The sequence below is a fragment of the Mustelus asterias genome, chromosome 7 (assembly GCF_964213995.1).
Source record: "Mustelus asterias chromosome 7, sMusAst1.hap1.1, whole genome shotgun sequence".
Taxonomy (NCBI): domain Eukaryota; kingdom Metazoa; phylum Chordata; class Chondrichthyes; order Carcharhiniformes; family Triakidae; genus Mustelus; species Mustelus asterias.
Window position 1 is genome coordinate 75,918,355 of NC_135807.1, and position 22,222 is coordinate 75,940,576.

General features: G+C 42.9%; 1 protein-coding gene across 1 annotated transcript in view; it reads left to right on the forward strand.

Moving 5' to 3' along the window:
• Window positions 1-22,222, forward strand: part of c7h8orf34 (chromosome 7 C8orf34 homolog) — a 408,768-nt gene that overhangs the window by 905 nt on the left and 385,641 nt on the right. The window lies entirely within an intron of this gene.

Below are 22,222 nucleotides of genomic sequence, written 5' to 3' on the forward strand. Positions count from 1 at the left end.
AGAGTCCCTTCAGTGAAATTGCTGGGCTGTGGGGATTGATGCTGTGTGTGGAAGCGCGCACGCGTGTTTCAGCAGCACGGCTACAAGTCAATTGGATTGTCTTTTAAAGGGACTCTGCCTCTGTGAAATAACGGGCAATATCTTTCCTTTGCTTATAATTGCACAACCTGCTGGAGTGGGCTGCTTTTAAAGCTCAATACCCTCCTGACGAAATGGTGGCACTTTCCCTTTAGGGGCAGGGGTATAAAAGTGTTTGTCAAACACTTCTGAACGCGATGCCTGGGTGTCCGCTTTATTCAGCGAGTATTTACAGAGTCAGCAGTTCGTCCGGGAAAATTACAATCACCCAGTGCTGTGTACATGCTGTTTTAGTAATTAAAATGTGCAAACACCGACATTTATAGAAGAGCAACAGCCAAAATGTCACATCAGATAAATGTGTCGTTTGTTTCCATTGGTGTTTTTTTTTGTTTTTCCTGTTTTCTTTCTAGTTTTATTTTTTCTCCAGAATATTATTGACTTGTGGCTAGTAAAGATCATGAGTTTTGCTGCAAGTTATTTCTCAAAATCCTCCTTGTTTAATGTGTGTTGAATATTCGATCTATTTCAGGAATAGTTTTTTATAAGTAAGACTAGTTATGGTGGTGCTTTAAAGAGGTTGAAATTGTTGGTGAATTGCCTGATTTTCAGTTTTGAAGTTTTGAATTGGTAAATTTGAATACTAATTCTCATCTCTGGGACAAAAACAATTATATAGACTGTTCTGTCATATTTTTGGAAGTTTCATGATGGTTACAGTGTCAATAATAAAAAAATTGTTACATTATTACTGGTAAGGAAAACATTAGAAAAGGGCAGCCAATCTGTGCTCTGGAAAAGATCTGGGTACTTTTGTTAATGGTTCAAGATCAATCATATTTTTAAATCCTGAGAGTGTGTTTTGTAATTTACCACACAACAATAGGACCTTTGTGCTTTCTGCAATGGTATGTCATTTGTGAATAACATACTCCTGTTAGTTAGTTAATTGGAATCGAACATAATCACAATAATAAGACTTCTAGTCAATTTTGTGAAAGATGTGGTTGCATGTAGTGTCAATGTACTGTGACATAATACATTTGAACAAACATGTTGCAGTAATAAATATAATTAGAACATTGCTCAGATTGCATTGCAGTGGTACAAATCTTGAGCAGCAAAGTTGTTTTTTGGACAGTGGTGAAATGTCAAACTTTGATTTATGTTCTGTCGCATTTCACAAAGACGAGGTAGTTGTGATTTTTTTATAGTCAGTACAATATTTCAAAGACTAACCCTATAACAACTTCCATTATGAATGATATACTAGATGCATGCAGATGAAGGTTTACTGGAAAGATTACCAAAGAAACAAAGTATTATGTTTCGGAGCACTTTACAACCAATAATTTGCTTCTAAAGTGCGGTTGTGTTTTGTAGGCAAACAAAACAGCCAATTTGCACACAGCAAAGTCATGCAAACAGTAACTAATGAGAATTTCTTTTTTTAGTTGAGCATGGCTGGCAGCCAAAGCTTTCCGGTCAAAAATAAGTTTTATTTTCTATATTATTAAATGGTTTCATGTCCATGTTTTTAAAACCCTGCTTCAAAACCTGCTGTATATATTCATTGAGACACAGTCTGACAAACTATTTTCACTGTATTGTTGCGAAGATCCGGTTTATATTTCAGAATATAAATTTTACTTTTATGAATTAACATTTCATAGATAAATGGGGGCATCTGAGTGAGAAACTGCTAATCGACTCTGAAGTCAATGCAATTTAAACAAATTTGGAATTAAGATAACCTAAAATCATTGGAGTTAAAAGGTAACCTGAGGTCATAGAGTTGCAAAAGTGATAAACAATAGGTGGTCTTCTATTTTAGTTAACAGACTAGAAGGTCTGCTCTTACTTAAATTTAAGATTTAAATTATGGTTGTAGAGTCAGATGAAATGCAGTTTTGTAAACATGGAGTTTCCTTGTGGACCCAGGAAACTTGCAGAAAGGGTCATAAAACATCATTAACACTATAAATTATTTGGAAATCTGCCATCCCTACCTGGTCTAGCCACCCATGTGACTTCAGACCCACAGTAATGTGGTTGACTCTTAACTTCCCTCTGAAATGACTGAGCAAGCTGCTCAGTTCAAGGGACAATTGGGGATGGGCAGTCAGTGCTGGCCCTGCCAGCGATGTCCACATCCTATGGAAGATCATTGGGTACAGCATCAGAGGAGCATAGAAGGTAAAATTAGTTAATTTACTTTTCCATTTGAGAGGATCCCAAAGCATGACAATTGTCAAGGAGATGGGATGTGGAGGTAGAAAATTTCTTTGTTTAATTTATCTGTGATGTTTGCTGACAGAATTAAGCATTTAGTTTGGGGAGTAAATAGAGGCAGTTGCAGCTTTGGTCTAGCAGTAGACTGTAGCTCACTGAATTGGGACAGCCAAGGGAAATAATTGTTAGTCAGGCCTGCATTTTATGCAAAGAAAATAATAGTTTAGTTGCAGGCGAGGCTCAAGCTTAGTTTGGAATTCATGAAGGGAAAAGCATCTGGAAAATTTAGTCTACTTTGCAGCTGGTGGAAGAAATCTACAGTGGTCCTCACAGAGTCTTGTAGCAGGAAGCAGTTAGAGTTAGCTTGGAAAACTCTGAAAAGGTGGTCTATTTGCCGGCAACACAAACATAGAGCTGAGGCATCCATAGTCATGGTCTGTAAAGAAAAGGTGGAGAATCAATGTAGCCAGAATGGAAGGACCCCCATTCAATCCCACCTTGGAGAATAGCTGGAACACTGAAAAAAAATCAAAGTGACCTCCAGACGGCTTTGGAATGTCTGCATTAGTCCCTAAATAAGTGCATGAACCCTTCAAGATTGTGTGAAATAACTTGTGTGACTGGCTGAGTTTGTGTGTGCCCGGGGGGGTGGGGGGGGGGGAGGTAGATGGGGGGGTGGTGGGCAGCAGAGGAACAAGTAAAACTTTATAAAATAAGCCTGTATAATATAGTGTTAAGGTAATAGTGCTTGCCTTGTTTAATTTTGTTTTATATACAATTAAGTTTGTTTTTGTGTAAAGTCCTGAAATGTTGTGACGTAGTTCTGTCAGTTAATTACTGAGTGTTGGGTGTTTGGTTTAGTTCTTTAAATGTTAACGTTCCATAACTGGATCATAACGGTGCCAAGGTTTTATTGGGTCTGTATTTTCCCTTCAGACATAAGCTTATAATCTGAAGTTGAGAGTTTTGCATACTATTAATCACTATGGCCAACTTAAACCATTTTACCCCCATCGGTATTAGCACCTTATGGTCAAAGGAAGAATAGACAACTACTTACTGTCAGATTTCCTGATTGTTGCAGAAAAACTTTTAAAATACAAAGTAGATTTTTTTTCCTTTTACTTATACTGATTTTGTCTTGGATGTTAAGAGTTATGCAATTTTAATGGCCTTTACAGTGTGAGTCAGGAAAGTGGTTTGTGAGAGACTTTGCCTATTGCATGTTGGCCTTTTGTTGTGACTTTACCATTGTCCTACACTCTTAATTGTGGTTAATGGGACTAGATAGCTTTTAGAGTTCTCTAATAAACCAAAAGTCAATGTGCGTGTAGTATTATCATTATTAATCCTGGATATCATTCAGGATTAATAATCTACCCTGGCTCTCTTCAGAAAAAGTACTAGTTGATACACTGCTGCCCACTCAAGTAAAAAATAATCATAATGGTATAATTAAGGCTAAGACTACGTGATCAACTTCATTGGTTTGCTTTCACCTTAAGTTTTATTTTACAATCAAATAATGTAGAACTAATAATTTAAAATGTTTACATCCAAATAGCAAGTCTTCAACACATTTCTAACTCAGTGTAGCCCAACCTCACTGTGTTGACTTATATATGCTGTCCAAACAAGTGAACTCCACGACCTAAAATGTAACTAACATCATCCTTTCTTGTTTTGAAGTTCCAGTTATGATCCCCGAAAAGACCAGTGTGAAGTTCCAGTGACCTACGCAAAGAACAGCAGAACAAAATTTCATAATTTACATCCTTTGCTGCAAGAAATTAAATTTAATTAACATCAAACATTACTTGAGCAACTAATACACTAAACAAAGAAAATATATCTCTCCTTCACTTATTAACACAATGGAAAATCCCATGCCATTTATACATTATACTGCATTCTCCTTAGACGTGTCAGCCTAAGTTTACAGTCTTCCTGACATTAACAGGATCTCTTCTCCTTGCTTCAAAGGTGAATCTTTGTGTCCTTTGAAACCAATTCCTCTTCGCTCAAACTTTTGAAAATAATAGAATGGACTCCTCATTGTAAAGTTTTGACTGGATACCGTGGTCTCTACTTTTTCATAATCTTTTGTTTCCTCGGAGGTGGGTTCCATCCTCACCAGCCCTCTACTCGGTGTTTAAGCCGAAAGTAGACCTTCTGTTTGGCATAGCAGTTCCTATTGTGGGTTCTCTTTTTCCCAACTCCTTCAGTCTGAAAGGCTGCAGCAATAAGGCCAGCTGCCTTTTCCTTTGGGTCCAAGTGTTACAGATCACACTTGCCTTTGATTAAATTTCAGTTTGGGTTGTTGTTTCCTTATAAGCAAATTATATAGAGTTTGCCTCCGGGCAGAGTTATTAGAAGGTCACATGCACATCTCCATTACTTCATTGTGAGCCTTGAATTAAAGACAACAGATTAAACATAACCATTGTATAAAGTCTTGCATTCAGGTCATTTGAAGAATGTCATCCTGGCTTCACTTGGATCAAAGCATTTTCACATCATCTTTTTATGCCGCTGCCATAAACCAAGAGGCTACCACAGTTTTACCATCAGGTAGCCTCCAATGAAGACCAAAGAACAGTATAGCACAGGAACAGGCCCTTTAGCCCTCCAAGCCTGCGCCGATCATGATGCCTGCCTAAACTAAAACCGTATGCACTTACGGAGTCTGTACCCTTCCATTCCCATCCTATTCATGTACTCATCTGGATGCCCCTTAAATGCTGTGATTATACCTGCTCCCACCACCTCCCTGGGCAGCACATTCCAGACATTCACCACCCTCTGTGTAAATAAAAACTTGCCTCGCACATCTCCTCTAAACTTTTCCCCATGCACTTTAAACCTATGTCCCCCAGTACTTGACTTTTCTACACGAGGAAAGAGCATCTGACTATCCACTCTGTCCATGCCACTCATAGTCTTGTAAACCTCTATCAGGTCGCCCCTCAACCTCCGTTGTTCTAGTGAGAACAAACTGAGTTTATCCAACCTCTCCTCATAGCTAATACCCCCCAGACCAGGCACCATCCTGGTAATTCTCTTCTGTACCCTCTCCAAAGCATCCATAAGCTTCTGTTGTGTCACTCAGTATGGGTAAAGACTATTCCATTGTCTGATACTATTAAACCATTTTGCTTTTACAAAGACAGCCTGGACTTGTTAACTGGTGCTTTTATGAGGAAAGGCAATTTCATTGCCATCCTAGTTTGTCTCCTTTTTGTACATTTTCTGAAAACACAGATTTCACAGTTCTAATCTGCAGCAGGGTGAAGCCTCACTTCTGCTACAGCCCCATCTTAACTGCTCAGCTGGAAATTCTACCTTTACATTACCTGCAATTCTAGCTGCACTAATCCTCGAGGCACTCGACTGGATCTGAGCAGTCTCAGCAAAGTGTGAAATGCAGTATAAAGAATTTGGCAACAGAATAATTTGGAAATAGACATTGACTGTAGAATGTAGTACCCTGGTCTCCAGTTTTGATCTTTTAGCTGTTGTAACTTTTAAATATTTATGGTTAAGATGAGGGTTATTAGTACTGGGGAATGGAACACCCTAAGTTTATATAAAGCAGAGATATTTCCAACCTGTATTAATCTCTATGATATGATTAATTCTGTGCTGAACGTGGTGCAATTTTGAGTTGAAGGTTAATTCCCGAAGGAAACCGGATTGAGACTGTCCAGCCTCATTCACAAACACTGAAGGTGGATTTTGAACATGGAAAGTCAAACTCACTCTCACTTGTTCAAGAAGCCTTTACATCAGTGCTCATGTTAATTGGCTGGAGATGGGACTTCCAACCCTCACTCAAAGCGCCACCTCAGATTAGCATGAACTCTAATCCCAGTGGCAGCAGTGGTCAGGACTGGAATTGCAAGTCATCACCAGATTCTATGTCCAGGAGTGGAGGACCTCACAGATGGAAGGTGAGGCATGGAAGAGGGTAGCAGGAGGGGAGGGAGTGTGTGAGTGGCAATGGGGAGTTTGATGGAGAGCACAGGGGATCAGGTGGCACATGCAGGTACAGTCCTTGGCGGGAGTGGGTCTCAATGAAGAAAGGAAGGAGTCTTTGGGGCAACTCGGTGGCACAGTGGTTAGCACTACTGCCTCACAGTGCCAGGGACCTGGGTTTGATTCCTGGCTTAGCTCACTGTCTGTGCGGAATCGACATGTTCTCCCCATGTCTGCGTGGGTTTCCTCCGGGTGCTCCAGTTTCCTCCCACAGTCCGAAAGATGTGTGGATTAGGTGAATTGGCCATTCTAAATTCTCCCTCAGTATACCCGAACAGGCACTGGAATGTGGCGACTACGGGATTTTCACAGTAACTTCATTGCAATGTTAATGTAAGCCTACTTGTGACACTAACAAATAAACTTAAACTTTAAAAAAAACTTAAACTTTAAAAAAACCTAAGCAAGGTGACCCGCTGGACTTCACCCTGCCTCTGAAATCCTTCCACCAACCTCAAAATTGAGCCTGGTGGGAAACAGTCCTTAAAAGTCTCAATGCAGCAAGAACCCACCCACCCCATGTAAACTTTAAGAAACTTGTGCTTGGTGGCAAGACGGTTGGTTGTTCAACTGGGGAATTTAACAGATCTACTTCCAACTTGTAGGTAGGGGACCATAAAATTCTGCCCATAAATTACTAAGTTATTTTTTCCTCTAAAGACTTTACACATTGTATTTTGTGAACTCTTCCTCTATTCGTAACATTTGCTAAAAGAAAATTCTGCATAAATGCTCTGTTACTAAAACTCTCCCTCCTTTTATAACTGGAATTGATCATTAGGAAAGTACTTGAGGGATGTCATGTATAAAAAACAAAAATTTGATATAGATCCTTTCTCATTCGCCTTTTTTTTGACAAAGCGACATGCAATGTACACATCAGAAAGTGCCATGCGCAATGCTCAGGGCTTTCAACAAACCATTTGGTCGAGTCCTACAGACTGAGGCTAATTGAATGAGGAATTGGCTGAAGTGGATGTTTCGGGGAACAAAGTGATGTGAAGCTGGAACAACATGCAAGTGGAGTAGGCCCCTGTTTTTACTCTTGTCAGTTTTAAAAACACAAGTTAGGTATACTTGTTCATAGCAGTGGACGCACGTGCACGCGTCTCTGAATTGGAGCAGGGCTCACGTAATCATCCAAGGAGCAAAGGAGGACCTAAATAAACTTTGGAATGAGGCACAGAAATGGCAGGTGAAACAGGGACATGTATTGCATATTGGAAGGAAGAGTATATTGCAGCAGTGCTACTGGTTATTACAGGTGTCTATCTTCCAAATCATATACTGCATCCTCCTTCAGCTTGGTGCCAATATTTTCTTAGCACCTAAATATGACTGACCAATGCAAGGTCAGTTAGTTCCTATATATTGTCCATGGACTGTAACAGTTAAAGAAGTGCTGCCACGTGCTTCTTGAGGGCAACTCGGGCTCAGCATTATATGCTGACCTTGCAGTAATGTTTGCATCCCAAGAATGAACAAAAGTAAAATTACTTAGTCTCTCTACAAATGTGAAACTCCTTAGTCCCAGCCCCACTGTTTGTCTCTGGCCACACGCCCACTGTCTCCCCCTCTCTTCAATCCCTGAGCTCCTCACTTGCCCTGGTCCCCGCTGTGCGGCCCCTCGCCCACCCCCGGTCCCCGCCGTGCAGCCCCTCACCCGGTCCCCGCCGTGCGGCCCCTCGCCCAGGCATTCGTGGCTTGCTGAAAACATGCCGGTGTTTCAGGATTGGGATTTATGGTGCTCACACATCCAACTTTTGTTCTTAAAATTGTGTTTCATTTTTGGCAGAAAAGTAGTGGGGGAGGAATTCCTCTGTTCCATGCTCAGGCATTTGAAGTCCTGCTGCAGGAGAGAAAAGAAACACATCAATAGACAGAATGAAAGGCACAGTTTCTTTCCTTATTTCTAACTTTATTTCTCAAAGTTGTATTTTGAAGAAAAGCAAAACCTCTTTGAAGGATCCAGATGGGAAGGGTGGGGAGCAGGGGACCTATGGCATGGAACTGTCTGCCTTTGAGGGAAGGGACAATAATGGAGCCCTGGTTAGTGATAAGCATGAGGAGATACACAAAGGATGGTGTAGGTGAAAGGTTATGAAATGCAAGAGGCAGGGGATGGAGAATAAGGTATTGCGGAATGACTACCCCATTTTTCCTTTAATATTCACTGCAGTCAGTAATTTCTTGCCCCGCCATCATACAATGGCACCATTTCCGATTGAAAGGGGGAATACTTTGAATGAAGAGGAATATGTGATGCAAAGAAATAGCAACATGACAATAACGGACCAGATCTGACAGAGTCCATATTTGCTGACTAAAGGCAATTGACTGGGAATAAAAATATTTGAATGCAAAAAAAACTCTTCTAACTATGTATCTTTCCCAATTCATTATTTACGCAGTGGTTTGAATTTTCTTCAAATACTAAATATAGCCAAAAGCCACTGTCGTACTTTATATTTTATTCTTGCCGTCTCAACATTACCAGGTGCTATTATCTTGCTATGAATATGCTAGTGCCCCAAATTAGTTCGACACGTCTGCTTTTATACTAATCCAGGTCACTTCAGTTCATGGGACATAAGGGATGATTTTGCTTGATGATTTTGTTAGAACATAAGAACATAAGAAATAGGAGCAGGAGTAGGCCATCTAGCCCCTCGAGCCTGCCATTCAATAAGATCATGGCTGATCTGATAGTAGCTTAGTTCCACTTACCCGCCTGCTCCCCATAACTCTTAATTTCCTTATTGATCAGAAATCTATCTACCTGTGACTTAAACATATTTAACGAGGTAGCCTCCACTGCTTCAATGGGCAGAGAATTCCAGAGATTCACTACCCTCTGAGAGAAGGAGTTCCTCCTCAACTCTGTCCTAAACTGACTCCCCCTTATTTTGAGGCTGTGTCCTCTAGTTCTTGTTTCTTTCTAAGTGGAAAGAATCTCTCTGCCTCTACCCTGTCGAGCCCCTTCATTATCTTATATGTCTCTATAAGATCTCCCCTCAGCCTTCTAAACTCCAACGAGTACAGGCCCAATCTACTCAATCTCTCCTCATAAACTAACCGGTATCAACCTGGTGAACCTTCTCTGTACTCCCTCCAAGGCCAATACATTCTTCCGCAAATAAGGGGACCAAAATTGCACATAGTACTCTAGTTGCGGCCTCACCAGTACCTTGTACAATTGCAGCAAGACCTCCCTACGCGATAAAGGCCAACATTCCATTTGCCTTCTTGATCACCTGCTGCACCTGCAAACTGAGTTTTTGCGATTCATGCACAAGGACCCCCAGGTCCCTCTGCACAGCAGCATGTTGTAATTTTTCACTATTTAAATAATAGTCCATTTTACTATTATTCCTTCCAAAGTGGATAGCCTCACACTTGTCAGCGTTATACTCCATCTGCCAGATCCTAGCCCACTCACTTAGCCTATCCAAATCTCTCTGCAGTCTTTCTGCATCCTCCACGCAATTTGCTTTCCCACTCATCTTTGTGTCATCCGCAAACTTCGCTACCCTACACTCGGCCCCCTCCTCCAGATCGTCTATGTATATGGTAAACAGTTGAGGCCCCAGCACCGATCCCTGCGGCACGCCACTAGTCACCAACAGCTAAAGGAAATTTTCCCAAATATTTGTTGTGGAAACCTCCCTCCTCTGTGTAAGTAAAAACCATGCACAGAGTGGTCTTGATACTAATGAAGGTGAATGTGAGTCAAATGGGATAGATGACTGCAGTGAAAATCAAATGCACTTCTTTTTATTAATAAGAAGGAAACTTTTCCAATTGCCTTATATTATTCTCTGTGGCGCAAAGTTTGTAAATAAAAACAATTCTATCTTTAATTAGATTTTGATTTGATTTATTATTGTCACATGTATTAACATACAGTGAAAAGTATTGTTTCTTGCGCGTTATACAGACAAAACATACCGTTCATAGAGAAGGAAATGAGAGAGTGCAGAGTGTAGTGTTACAGTCATAGCTAGGGTGTAGAGAAAGATCAACTTAATACAAGGTAAGTCCATTCAAAAGCCTGACAGCAGCAGGGAAGAAGCTGTTCTTGAGTCGGTTGGTATGTGACCTCAGACTTTTGTATCTTTTTCCCGAAGGAAGAAGGTGGAAGAGAGAATGTCCGGGGTGCGTGGGGTCCTTAATTATGATGGCTGCTTTGCCAAGGTAGTGGGAAGTGTAGACAGAGTCAATGGATGGGAGGCTAGTTTGCGTGATGGATTGGGCTACATTCACGACCTTTTGTGGTTCCTTGCGGTCTTGGGCAGAGCAGGAGCCATACCAAGGTGTGATACAACCAGAAAGAATGCTGGTGCATCTGTAAACATTGGTGAGAGTCGGAGCTAACATGCCAAATTTCCTTAGTCTTCTGAGAAAGTAGAGGTGTTGGTGGGCTTTCTTAACTATAGTGTCGGCATGGGGGGACTAGGATAGGTTGTTGGTGATCTGGAAACCTAAAAACTTGAAGCTCTCGACCCTTTCTACTTCGTCCCCATTGATGTAGACAGGGACATGTTCTCCTTTACACTTCCTGAAGTCGATGACAATCTCCTTCATTTTGTTGACATTGAGGGAGAGATTATTGTTGTCGTACCAGTTCAGCAGATTCTCTATCTCATTCCTGTACTCTCTCTGGTCGTTGTATGAGATCCAACTCACTACGGTGGCGTCATCAGCAAACTTGAAAATCGAATTGGAGGGGAATTTGGCCGCACAGTCATGGGTGTGTAAGGAATATAGTAGGGGGCTGAGAACACAGCCTTGTGGGCACCGGTGTTGAGGATGATCGTGGAGGAGGTGTTGTTACCTATCCTTACTGAGGACATTGTGCAGGAATGTCATTAATACTGAAGAAGACTGCGACAACATAGAATACATTAACAAACCTACATATCGGATGTATAAATGGCAAATTAATTCACTAACTGTAGGAGGAATAAACATGCCATGTAATCCTTGGAAAATAAGTTCAAAGGTGAATAAGAGCAAAGGGGTCTAGGAAGTATGGATGCACAACATTAAAAGTGGAAGCATAAGTTAACACGGCCATTGTGTTGACGTGGCTGAGTTTGCTGTTTTCATTTAGGTCCCAGGTTGATGCTGAGTGGCCCATTCGATTTCATGCCTATTCGGCTTTTGTAGCAGTTTGTTGCAATTGAATAACTTGCTAGGCTATTTCAGAGGGTGTCGAAGAGTCAAACACCTTGCTGTGGACCTGGCATCACATGCAGGCCAGACCAGGTAAGGGTGATTTATTTCCTTCCCTGAAGAACGTTAGTGAATCAGGTGGGTTTTTACAACAATCAATGATAGTTTCATAGTCAATATTGCCGAGACTAGCTTTTTAAATTCAGATTTATTAACAGAATTTAAATTCCACCAGCTGCCATGATGGGATTTGAACCCATGTCTTCAGAACGTTCACCTGAGCCTCTGGATTACTAGTACAGTGACATTACACCTCCCCAATTCTCCCTGATACAGGCTGTGTTTTTTTTTTGAAGGGCCGGAGATTTAAATAGTTTGACAGTTGTACAGACCGCCTCTGTCCTTCCAAGAGCATTTATGTCTGTTCTAAACATTTGGAAGTTTAACAACACCAGGTTAAAGTCCAACAGGTTTATTTGGTAGCAAAAGCCACACAAGCTTTCGAAGCTCTAAGCCCCTTCTTCAGGTGAGTGGGAATTCTGTTCACAAACAGAGTTTATAAAGACACAGACTCAATTTACATGAATAATGGTTGGAATGCGAATACTTACAACTAATCAAGTCTTTAAGAAACAAAACAATGTGAGTGGAGAGAGCATCAAGACAGGCTAAAAAGATGTGTATTGTCTCCAGACAAGACAGCCAGTGAAACTCTGCAGGTCCACGCAACTGTGGGCGTTACAAATAGTGTGACATGAACCCAATATCCCGGTTGAGGCCGTCCGCGTGTGTGCCTCAACCGGGATATTGGGTTCATGTCACACTATTTGTAACGCCCACAGTTGCGTGGACCTGCAGAGTTTCACTGGCTGTCTTGTCTGGAGACAATACACATCTTTTTAGCCTGTCTTGATGCTCTCTCCACTCCCATTGTTTTGTTTCTTAAAGACTTGATTAGTTGTAAGTATTCGCATTCCAACCATTATTCATGTAAATTGAGTCTGTGTCTTTATAAACTCTGTTTGTGAACAGAATTCCCACTCACCTGAAGAAGGGGCTTAGAGCTTCGAAAGCTTGTGTGGCTTTTGCTACCAAATAAACCTGTTGGACTTTAACCTGGTGTTGTTAAACTTCTTACTGTGTTTACCCCAGTCCAACGCCGGCATCTCCACATCTAAACATTTGGAACAAGGGTTGGGGCCTTTGCTACAGTGAAAGTGGGGTCCACCCGTCTGTCTGATTCTTTGTAACTTGCCGAATGAAAATAGAACACTAGAAGTATATTGAACAGGCCAAGTAACATCTTGGTTAGTGTTTCAAGCTGCCAGTCCTGACTAAAACTTATTAATCTGAGGCATTAACTGTTTTGTTCTTGATCGATGTGACTCAATCTGCTGAGTTTTTCCAGCATTTTCTGTTTTTATTTAGATTTCCAGCATCTGATTTGCAACTCTTTGAATATTTTTTGTTGATAACAGTGCCTAAGAATGGAATATATGCCAATATGCACATGTAAACACAATGGGATAAATTCTCAGGTATCAGTAATGTTTCTAGAAGGCCAGTAACTAGTTGAAAGTTTTGCAGTTTATATCAAATTAGTCAAAGATTACAAATGGAGCTTTTCATTTTTGAACATAATAGGGAAATGGTTTATGAAATGGTTAGGGAAATAGCAGTGCATCCTCTTAACTAGTGGATGCATTCCATTCCATTCCATTCCATTCCATATTGTTGTCAGTTTCTGATTACTAAGGGGATCTACTCAGGAAAAAAATTGTACATCCTCCAGACCCAGTTAATGTATGTATGTGGTAAAAGTTAATTTACAATGATGATTAATTGAAATGGATTATTTGGCTTGGTCAGATAGAAGATTTACCACACATTTGGATTTTTACAGTGCTGCACAAATGCAAACATCTGCCTTGAATTTGGCATTCATTGATAGCCTGCGTGATTTCAAATCCAATCCGTCTCATTGCCTGAAGCTCTGCACACAACACTAAATTATATGCAGAAAGATGTGGACAATATTAACATTTGGCAAGTAACATTTATGCCACACAAGTGCCAGGCAATGACCACCTCCAACAAGAGAGAATGCAACCACCTCCCCTTGACATTCAATGGCATTACCATTGCTGAACTCCCCCCACTATCAACATTCTGGGGGTTACAATTGACCAGAAACTCAACAGGACCGGTCATATAAACACTATGGCTACAAGAGCAGGTCAGAGGCTGGGAATACTGCAATGACTAACTCACCTGCTGACTCCCCAAAGCCTATCCACCACCTACAAGACACAAGGCAGGAGTGTGATGGAATACTCTCCACTTGACTGGAGCAGCTCCAACACTCAAAGCTTGACACCATCCAGGACAATGCAGCCCACTTGATTGATACCCCATCCATTTTATACAGCGAAGTACACGCTAGATGGAGCTTTGTTCAATAACAAAATTTAAAATCTGAGCAGTTATAGAATTTACATTAGGTCTTGCCAGAAGCGTTCCTTTATTTTCCTCAACCTTCCAAAATTCAGCACACTATAATTGACACCCCATCCATCACCTTCAACATCCAGTTTCCTTTTCTAACTTTCTAAGATTGGTTTGCTGTATGTTTCGTCATTTATTTTTTAAATCTTGAACTTATTTTCTAGGTGTTCAGATGTGTTTTTTGAATGCTTATGATGCGGCCTTGAATTTAGATGAAAGCTTTCCATACCAAGTTCCATTAACAAAGATAAAGTAAAAGCTTCCTGTGGGTAGATATTTCAAGCAAATTAGATGTACGCCACATATGAAACATCCAATTTTTTAAACAGCACCAACTTTGATGCTTTGCAGAATTACAGTGATCTACAAACCTTGTTAGCCTGACATCAGTAGCAGGGAAAAATGCTGGAATCTATAACATGATGTGAGAGAACTGGGCACTTAGAAAATAATGGTAGGATTGGGTGGAGTCAAGATGGATTACGACATGGAAATTTAACAAACCAGTTGGATTTTTTTGAAGATGTAGCTAGCAGAGTCAATAAGGGAGAACTGGTGGTTATGGTATATTTAGATTTTCAGAAAGCTTTTGATAAGGTCCCGCACAGGTTGGAAAACAAAATTAGAGCACATGGGATTGGGGGTAATATAGTGACATGAATTGAGAACTAGTTAACAGACACAAAACAGAGACTAGGAATATATTAATCATTGATGGGCTATGACTAGTGTCATACCGCACGGATCAGTGCTTGGCCCCAGTTATTCACAATCTACAATCAATAGTTTGGATGTGGAGCTTAACATAATATTCCAAAGTTTTCAGATGACACAAAGCGAGGTGCACATGTGAGTTTTGACGAATGGGCTTGATCTCATTTAAACATAGAAAATTCTTAAAAAGCTCGACAGGTTAGATGCAGGAAGGATGTTTCCTTTAGATGGGGGACTGTCGAGAACCAGGGAACACAGTCTCAAAATGTGGGAGAGGTTATTGAGGACTGGGATGAGAAGGAATTTCTTCACGTGATGCTTCACAGGATTTGGAGAGGCTGGGCAAGTGGGCTACAATTTGGCAGATGGAATACAACATGGAGAAGTGTGAGGTTTGGTAGGAAAAACAGAAATACAGAACAGGATTTTCCAGCCCCTCCTGCCAATGGGATCTTCCAGTCCCACTGAAGGTGCCCCCTTGCGGCAGGTCTGTGGCAGATTCCCTGGGGTGGGATGGATCAGCCACTCAAAAGAGGAAGATCCCTCCTGCAGCCAATGGCGAGCCACCCCCACCACTGGAAAGTATGCTGGGGTGGGGTTGGTTGCTGGGGCTGGAAAATCCTGCCCACAGAGTATTTCTCACATGGTGATAGGCTGGGAAGTGTTGGACTTCACATGAACTTGGGTGTCCTTGTGCATAAGTCACTGAAAACAAACGTGCACGTACAGCAAGCAATTAAGAAGCTAAATTGAATGATGGTCTTTATTAAAGGAGGCATTTCGTATAGGAGTAAAGATCTCACTGGAATTATATAGAACCTTGGTGAGACAGTAGCTGGAATATTACCCAAGGACAAATACACTTGCCACAGAGGGAGTGCAACAAAGGTTCAGTTAATTAATTCCTGGGATAATTTCCTATGAGGAAAGATTAAATAGACTGGGCTTTTATTCTTGAGTTTTGATGAATGGGCTTGATCTGATTTAAACATAGAAAATTCTTACAAGACCCGACAGGCTAGACGCAGGAAGGATGTCGCCCTTAGATGGGGGGCTGTCTAGAATCAGGGAACACAGTCTCAAAATATGGGAGAGGTCATTGAGGACTGGGATGAGGAGGAATTTCTTCACTCAAGAGGGTTGTGAATCTTTGGAATTCTCTGTCCCAGAGTGCTGTGGAAGTCCAGTCACTGAGTATCTTCAAGACTGAGATCGATACATTTCTACATCTTAAAAACATCAAGAGATATAAGGATTGTGTGGCACAATGGTTTTCAAGTAGCAGATCAGCCATGATCTAACTGAATAATGGAGGGGCCTTGAAGGCTGAATGGCCTAATCTTCCTATCTTTTACGTAACAGAAAAAACTTGCATCTATATGTCTGAGCGTAAAAGTGGAAAGGCATTTAACAAGTGAACAAAAATATTGAACCAAGAAGGGAAAGTTTAAGTTTGGTGTCTAAAACCTGCATAGCCCCCAAACATAGGCATGGAGTTGTGATGTGCAATTATCCTGGACCTGGTGATGGGAACTTCATGATGCCTGCTCATTATAATTGATTTTTGCAGGCAGGCAACACTAACTAGAGTTCATTGCCCACATGTATCAGCGGGGTCTCAAACAATCATAACTTCCCAGTACTTCATAAAACTAGCCTGTATCTCTTAAAGGGGAGGTGGCTAAAACATGCTGGGGATCACAAAGGAAATGATACCACCTGAGGAAATAGTGAGGAATTGCATAATGTTAATGAGTAGGCTCCAAGGTTTTCAGATGTTGCACTAGAGGTTCTGGTAGAGAAGTTAGAAAAAGGGGGAGATGTCTTGTATCCACAGAGAGGAAGGAGGTCCTCAAAGCCTGATGTCAAATGACAAGAGGAACAGATAGCAGTGAAGTTAATAAACTGAATTAAGCCCCATGGACCTGGATGCAGAGATTGCACGATGTTCAATGATTGTAGCAGTGATCAAAGTCAGTAAATGCAACTGTAATATTACCAACTGCACTACCAGCTTCAGCCACTGCTCAATTTACCACAACACCAGTTTATCACCCCCCAGCAATAATCTTGAGCGGTCAGCACCCAAACCTGTCATTCATGTGTTTTTTGTTATCCTCAGGCATTCAGCACTGCTGCAAGACTTATTCACATCTCATAGCTTGTACACACTGCCGGTTTGCCAAACAAAACGGTGTCATCTCTCCCTCTTTGCTTGTTGTCTATTGGTCAACTGAGATTGCTGCCAGCCATGTTGAGATGCTGCATTCTGCAGATGGGCGCTTGGGCACTCTCGGGCCAGGGCTGCTTACAGTCTCCCATACTCTCTACCAGGGGAAGCCAGGGGCTCTCCTGCAGCATTACTGCAGCAATAGTGTAGCAGCACTTGGCCAGGCAAAGGGACATAGCAAACAAACACTAAAGGAATGTACAAATGGGTTTAGTCCATGTTTGTGTAACGTGGCATGGTTTCATTTATAAAACCAGGTGAAATATTTTGTGGTGGCTTTTATTTTTGCATTGTGACCAAGTGGATGCTGTGATGGACATTGACTTAGGGAAGGTCAAGTATGGGACTGTTGGTAAATGAGGAATTTGGGTTGCAGTCACTGAGATTCCATGCAAATTAGTTTTTCACAACCCATACAGAAAGATGTTGTCTAGGTTGCCTCTTCAAGCCTTCTTCAAGCAGTTTATTCTGTTTTGTGTGGCCTCAGTCCATTCTCCCAGTCATGCAGCATATGTTTACTAGTGCACCTGGGGAGGTCGGTTAGCTCAATTGGATGGACAGCTAGTTTGTGATGTGGCGAGATGCCAACAGCGAGAGTTCAATTCCCGTACCAGCTGAAGTAATCCATGAAGGCCCTACCTTTTCAACCTTGCCCCTTGCCTGAAGTTAAATTACTACCAGTTGGCTTGCTCTCTCTCTCTCAAAAAGGGGGAGAACAGCCTTTTGTCCTCTGGGACTTTGGTGACTTTCATTTCACTAATACACCCATGTCTGGTGGTACCTAATTTGGGTCGATCTCAGAAGTCAGCAAAACAATTCTCAGCCACTGTTCGATCCCTCCTTGCAGACCTTTACAATTTAAACAAACTATGAAAAGCAACAAACATTTGTACAATCCCAGCAACAGCCAGTAGAAACCAACTGCAACTAATCTGTAAGAGTTGAGAATCTTAATAGTGCTGGAGGGGTGTCCTTCCTTCTGTTTAACTCGGGATTAAAAGAAAGTGTTGGTTGGGGTGTTGAGCTCTGAAATGGCATCACTAGCATCAAATCAGCGTTGCACACCAACACCCTTATCAAGATGGGACCAAGCAAGATTCACAGCAGAAGTGCACATGTACATTGGATGCTGTTTTGGTCTCTGAAAAACAGACAAAACATTCAATTTTATGCCAGGAACCCAAAGATGTTTAAAAGATTTACCATGAAGAGTGAGGCAAAGGAAGGGTGGGATGTATAATAGGCAGATACTACAAGGAATGGAATTTCCAGGGAGGATAAAGGTCTGAAGATGATTGATGAAATGGATGAGGGAATTCATGAAATAATCCAAGGGTAATGAATTTATATTTGTGTTGGGGATGGGGAAGCCAATGAAGGGTAGCAACAATCAAGCTAAAGAGCAGCAGGATTGCTGTGGGGTTGGGTGTGTGCGTGCTGTGGAGTTTTGGACATGTTTTAGTTTATGAATGGTAAAAAAGGGTGATCAGCCAGGACTGTGCTGGAATGATTTAAGTCTTGCATTCACTAAGGCTGAACTAATTACATACTTATCATACGACTAATTATTTTGGATCATAAAATAAGGCATAATGAGGGTTAGGAACAGAGAAAATTTGAAGAGTCACAAAGGACCTTTTGACCCAATAACTTCCTCTTTTTTGCATCATCTCATTTGTCTTCAGCACTTCATAGAAACCCCACAGTACAGAAAGAGGCCATTCGGCCCATCGAGTCTGCACCGACCACAATCCCACCCAGGCTCTACCCCCATATCCCTACATATTTACCCACTAATCCTTCGAACCTCCACATTTCAGGACACTAAGGGCAATTTTTAGCATGGCCAATCAACCTAACCCACACATTTTTGGACTGTGGGAGGAAACCGGAGAATCCCGGAGGAAACCCACGCAAACACGAGGAGAATGTGCAAACTCCACACAGACAGTGACCCAAGCCGGGAATTGAACCCAGGTCCCTGGAGCTGTGAAGCAGCAGTGCTAACCACTGTGCTACCGTGCCGCCCTCAATCCCTTCCCTCAAAACTTCAAACTTCAAAACTTCAAACTCAAAACTTCCCTCAATCCCTTTCTCCAAGAATGTATATTTGTTTCTATTTTCTATGATTCATTCTGTATCCTCACCACCCTTTGTGAAATAGCTCCGCAAAAATTCTCATCTCTTCCTAAATTTTAAAACATGCAATTTTTGCTGTGTTCTTTGTCAAGATTAAACATATTTTGGATTTTATAGTCCATGGCAAAGCAATGGCTTACGCTGCTGCCCTGTAAGAAAGCTGCTCATAAGGAATAACTCATCTCTGTTGCACAAATTTCCTATTTTCCTGTTCCTGACATTACTTTAAATCTCGGGCCAAGTAAAGAGGATCTGACAGGCATCCAGTAACAGTGGCTGGATTTAACTTTCTTCCGCTGTTGGCTTGTAAGCTGAGGCAGCAAGTTAAAGCCAGCAGGTGGCCTGCTGCCCCTTCCCTATTGCAGTTTTACTGGCAGTGAAAGGTGTCTGGGAGCCGGCCCACCAGTGGGCCAGGGTCAATGCTCACTCAATAGTCTCCCACCACTGCCGGGATTTGCCCAACAGCAGGAGTGGCCCATGCCAAGCACCGAGCCCTGGAGATTTTCCTGAGGAGATTGTTGGTGGCGGGTAGGTGTGTTTCCCCCTAATGGGCTCTCTGAAGCTAACAGAGGCCTAACTCAGCCAGCAGTTTTCTGAAGTGGGACTTCTCCCTGAGGGGCAGAATTCCCACCTGCCATCTATTAGTGAGCATTGACAGTTGAGCCCTGCAGCCATTCTTTTTCTGGGTGCTTCCATTCACCACTTTAGTTGGGGGTGAGGGGACTGCAGAGCTGCATTAAATTCTGCCCTGTGATCTTGTCAAACCGGGTAAAGAGCCAATCACACAATCAGATTGTAGCATTCTCACAGGCAACAAATAGAGAAGTAAAATTAACTTATTAGCCTCACTTTAATTAAATGTTAGAGGGTGAAACAAGTGATTGAGGTAGAAGATGAAACATCAAAAATTCTAAAATGCATGGAATTGGCTTATTATACTTGGAGTGTCAAATTTCTTTATAATTGAAGTAATTTTTCAGGGCCAGTGAGACTGTTTTAACACTTATTATAAAGTTAACACGTCATTAAAAGTCCAGTTGCACCTCATTAAATTATTGCACCTTGTTGAATGAGGTAAGAGGTTTTAGGATTTTTCCAGCAAGACTTATTAGTGTAAATGGGCACATTTCGTCAGACATTGGCTTCTGATTGATTGTGGTCTGCTGTGACTGCAACTTTGCAACCAATGGAGCAGCAGAGGATCACTGACAGCAACTGCTGCATTTCCTGTTCAACTGCACAAAACGCTGTGATAATTCCAGAGGAGCGATGATAACAAATATGTCACCATCGTGACCACCACACACTGCGGTAATACAGGTCATTATTTTTTAATTTTGAAGAAGCTTTATTGGGTCACGTTGGAATCCCTTTCCCTTTGAGAACAAGTCCAACTCTCAATGTCCTTCCACTACAACATTACCTATACTTTGCGACATCCTGAGGTCAGAATGTATTTGCATATTTTTTCCTCTTTTATCATCTTTTCATTTGCCCTTCTCTCTCTCTCTCTCTCGTGCGCGCACACACACACTTGTGCTCGCTCTCTCTCTCACACACACACACTTGTGCTCGCTCTCTCTCTCACACACACACACCTGTGCTCGCTCTCTCTCTCACACACACACCTGTGCTCGCTCTCTCGCACACACACACCTGTGCTCGCTCTCTCTCTCACACACACACCTGTGCTCGCTCTCTCGCACGCACACACCTGTGCTCGCTCTCTCTCTCGCACACACACACCTGTGCTCGCTCTCTCTCTCGCACACACACACCTGTGCTCGCTCTCTCTCGCGCACACACACACACACACACCTGTGCTCGCTCTCTCTCTCACACACACACCTGTGCTCGCTCTCTCTCACACACACACCTGTGCTCGCTCTCTCTCACACACACACCTGTGCTCGCTCTCTCGCACGCACACACCTGTGCTCACTCTCTCGCGCACACACACCTGTGCTCTCTCACACACACACACCTGTGCTCGCTCTCTCTCGCACACACACACCTGTGCTCGCTCTCTCTCGCGCACACACACACACACCTGTGCTCGCTCTCTCTCGCGCACACACACACACCTGTGCTCGCTCTCTCTCGCGCACACACACCTGTGCTCGCTCTCTCTCTCACACACACACCTGTGCTCGCTCTCTCTCACACACACACCTGTGCTCGCTCTCTCGCACGCACACACCTGTGCTCGCTCTCTCGCGCACACACACCTGTGCTCTCTCACACACACACACCTGTGCTCGCTCTCTCTCGCACACACACACCTGTGCTCGCTCTCTCTCGCGCACACACACACACACACACCTGTGCTCGCTCTCTCTCGCGCACACACACACACCTGTGCTCGCTCTCTCTCGCGCGCACACACACCTGTGCTCTCTCTCTCACACACACACACCTGTGCTCGCTCTCTCTCGCGCACACACACACACCTGTGCTCGCTCTCTCTCGCGCGCACACACACCTGTGCTCTCTCTCTCACACACACACACCTGTGCTCGCTCTCTCTCTCACACACACACCTGTGCTCGCTCTCTCGCACGCACACACCTGTGCTCGCTCTCTCACACACACACCTGTGCTCGCTCTCTTACACACACACACACACACACCTGTGCTCGCTCTCTCTCTCGCACACACACACCTGTGCTCGCTCTCTCTCTCGCACACACACACCTGTGCTCGCTCTCTCGCACACACACACCTGTGCTCGCTCTCTCCCTCGCACACACACACCTGTGCTCGCTCTCTCTCTCGCACACACACCTGTGCTCGCTCTCTCGCACACACACACCTGTGCTCGCTCTCTCTCGCACACACACCTGTGCTCGCTCTCTCGCACACACACCTGTGCTCGCTCTCTCTCTCGCACACACACACCTGTGCTCGCTCTCTCTCTCGCACACACACACCTGTGCTCGCTCTCTCTCTCGCACACACACACCTGTGCTCGCTCTCTCTCTCGCACACACACCTGTGCTCGCTCTCTCTCTCGCACACACACACCTGTGCTCGCTCGCTCTCTCGCACGCACACACCTGTGCTCGCTCTCTCTCGCGCACACACACACCTGTGCTCGCACTCTCTCGCACACAC